We start from the raw sequence: 3,708 nt of genomic DNA on the forward strand, positions 1-3,708 counted from the left end.
AACCGAGCTAGACAAGGAAGGAGGGGTGGCAGACTAACCAAATGAAATCGAAATGTGCTGAAACATTCCAGATCCATTATAGACAGCCCAAGGATCATTTCTTATGAAGAGTGCAAGAGCTTTTTTTGAGTGGAAGGCCTTCAAACAATCAGCCCAATTTTCTACAGAAGCAAAACTGGAAAACTGGACCTGTAAGAGGTCCAGCAGCATTTTCGGCCCAACCACATGGAATAAAAATCTGAAAATTTGTCAGGATGATCTACACTCATAGTGGAACATTTCATATGAAGAAGTCGAAGGCATATAATGAAGTCTTGTTAGAGAAATAATTGAAGGAATAAAGGGGCAGAAACTGACCTAAAACCAGCTCAATATTCACATGTTCATGTTTCCTACCCACATGAAGAAAGCTAGATGCTTTTCTCTTTTTCCTTGGATATATTTTTCTTCTACAATCTCTTTAATAGATCATCACCACTTCCACGTTGCTGCACCTTCATGCTTTGCTTTCATTTCATCTTTTCTCTATCTTTTCCATATTTTACAAGTGAACTTAGATCTACTTTCATTATTTTTCTTCCACTCATCATTTCACTCTTCTTTTTCTTCCCTATATAAACACCTTCTCCTCTCATTCTAAGACACACATTCACAACATCAAAACATCTCTCAGATGATCTAAGTTCTCTCTAGAGCAAACCTCTCTAAGAGCAACTCCTCTCATTCTCTTTCTCTTAGCGGTGATCACACTCCTAGTCCTAGTCTTCTCAAAAGCCGACTTTCAGTGCCACCAAACCCTCTGTCAACGTACTTCGGTCCTAGTCTCCTCGGGAGCCGACGGTAGTGCCGCGACCACAACGGTTACAGAACCAGCCAAGCAAGGGTAACACCCTAGCAACCCAGCCAAGCTAAAGTCACGCTTTAGCAAGTTCTCCTCACTTCCCAGTGGTTCTCGCTCTGCTCGATCTACAACATCGAGTATCGATTGTGATTTTCAAGAAGCTCAGCAAAAGTCCTCGCCACGAGGCACAAAGAATCCCACGACGAGGTTGGTGCTCTCCTCGTCCACAATTGCTTGAAAGAAGTCAGGTCAAGGGACACCCCCGACGACCGCACCCGACGGTGCTGGCACGCCCGCGCAAGAAAAGAGACTGTTGACCAGCTGCAGCAAAATTGGAGCCAAACAGGTTGTATAGTCTATAGCGAGGAAATTTACTTTTGACGTTGTAGGTTGTATAGTCTATAGCGAGGAATGTTACTTTTGTCGTTGTAGGGTGTATAGTCTATAGCGAGGAATCTTACTTTTGTCGTTGTAGGTTGTATAATCTATAGCGAGAAAATTTACTTTCATCGCGGTAGATACTATATTCTATAGCGAGGAAATTTATTTTTTGTCGTTGTAAGTTGTATAACTTATAGCGATGAAATTTACTTTCATCATTGTACATATTATAATCTTTAACGAGGAAATTTATTTTTGTCGTCATAAGCTGTGTATTGTATAGCGATGAAATTTATTTTCGTCGTTATACATTCTATAGCCTATAGCGAGGAAATTCTTTTTCGTTACAATTGATTGCTTATTACGAGGAAAATGTTGACAATACATATGGTTTTGTCACCGATTGTTCTCTACCATATTACATGAAAATATTTAAAACAAATTGAAATAATCAAACCAATAATAAATCTCATAATAATAAAACCAAAGTAACAATCAAAGTGTTTCCTAACATAAGGAGTAACAAAAATAGTCTAAAACCAATAACAAAATCAAGATGATCTAAAAAATTATTTCTCCATATTTAAGTTCTCTAATAAAGATACTAACTTGATGGATGTTGCCTGGAAAAGTTAGCCATGAACTCCTCAAACTTTTTGGCTTGCTCCTCCAATCTTTGGATCACCTCATTTTGTGCATCAATCTTTTGTTGTTGAGTCCCTACAAGGTGTTGGGTCTCTTGAAGCTGTTCTTGCAACTCTTTGTTCTTTTCAGACATTTCATTTATCGACGAATGAGAGACCCTTGATGGTGGAGGTCTAGGGCCAAAACCACAACCCTTGATGTAGCCTGATTTGACTCCGAGAACTTTTGCACAAATTTCATCATCTGTCATTGTCCGATTTCCATCAGGTTGAGTTGTCTCAGTTCGCATCTTAATCATTTCATCCTACAATAAAAAATATATACAGTTAGATATGATATGCAATTTCTCAATTACAACCTGATCAATTTAATCATATTTAGGGAATTTATATTAATTTCACCTATGGTCATGGTCAACATATATACATTATAGAACTTTTGTCCATACGTATGTATCGTTAACAAGTTACTTACCCACTTTGCTTTTGCTCCCAAGTCCCAACCTTTTTTAGTGCTTTTGTACTCTGTTTCAAAGCGATCAATTGCACCTTGCATCTCTCCAGTCTGTGCTGCCTATTGCATTCAAACATATTCTTTTAACATCTACAAATATATATTGAAGCTATAAATTTATTAACAAAATTTATAAATATCTTACAATTTGCTCTTGGTGAGACATAAATGACTTTGACCCAGCTTTGTGGTGATGTGTCAACTTTGACCTATTTATAGCATTCTTCTCTGAACGAATCTGAAAATTATTATGAAATATCCAATAGTTAGTTGGAATCTGAATAAATTTGAAGCTCCCCCTTTTTGTTTTATAAAACTGACCAAGAATCTATATTTAGCATATGAATACAACAAATTAAGGTATGAAGCCACGGAAAAAATATAAAGGATCAATCCTCAATCTTCAAGCTATGACAAATTCCTACATAAGAAGAATTAGGCTACAAGAAAACAACAAAATCGATTAACCAAAAGGAGAACTTCAAAAACAAATACATTGACATTGAACTTAATTAATCCAATTCTAAATAATATCAAGATTAGATTCAACAAAACAAACCATGATTAATCAAACAAAACAAAACAACACTAAGATTTTAGATACATACCCACGAGGAGAGTTTCAGAGAGAGCTGATAAGGAGAAACTAACAAGTAGGGTTTTGTCGTCATAGTTCTCTTTTATATGTTTGTTTGTTTTTTTTTTTTTATCACGATCTTAATTACTACTACTTTTTATTGCCCCACCAAAAGAAAAAATCTACCCGCTCTTTTTCTTTTTTAATCCCGCCAATTTTTTTCCCTTATTTTTTTTTCCCACCAAAACCTACAGCGACGAAAACAATTAGATCCTCGCTAAATGCATCAAAGGCAAAGAGATCAATCATCGATGAAATAAGACTTTTAGCGAGGAATACTTTATTCGTCCCTATTAAATTTGGCGGGTCTCTTATATAATTTTGCGCCAAACCAATAACGAGGAAAATATTATTTTCCTTGATAATGGCTTCTTTTGACGACAAAACAATTCCTCGTAGAACATGGACTTTTAGCTAGAAAACCATAGTTTTTTCGCCATTGAATTTGGCGGGTCTTACACAATTTTCCCCCAAACTAATAGTAAGGAAAGTGTTATTTCCTCACTAATTGCTTCTTTTCACGAGGAAATAGTTCATCGTAAAACACGGGCTTTTAGCGAGGAATTCATAATTTTGTCGCCATTGAATTTGGCGGGTTTTACATAATTTTCCGCCAAACTAATAATGAAGAAATAGTTATTTCCTCGCTAATTGCTTCTTTTCACGAGGAAATAGTTCATCGTAAAACACG

General features: G+C 36.2%; 1 long non-coding RNA gene across 1 annotated transcript; it reads right to left on the bottom strand.

Moving 5' to 3' along the window:
• Positions 1-2,125: 2,125 nt before the first annotated feature.
• LOC133726275 (uncharacterized) lies at positions 2,126-2,627 on the bottom strand. The gene is made up of 3 exons (XR_009854730.1): positions 2,526-2,627; positions 2,342-2,440; positions 2,126-2,171 (listed from the first exon to the last, which is right to left on the bottom strand). It is a non-coding gene; the product is annotated as an uncharacterized LOC133726275 (long non-coding RNA).
• Between the last annotated feature and the right edge of the window lie 1,081 nt (positions 2,628-3,708).

The sequence above is a fragment of the Rosa rugosa genome, chromosome 1 (assembly GCF_958449725.1).
Source record: "Rosa rugosa chromosome 1, drRosRugo1.1, whole genome shotgun sequence".
Taxonomy (NCBI): Eukaryota; Viridiplantae; Streptophyta; class Magnoliopsida; order Rosales; family Rosaceae; genus Rosa; species Rosa rugosa.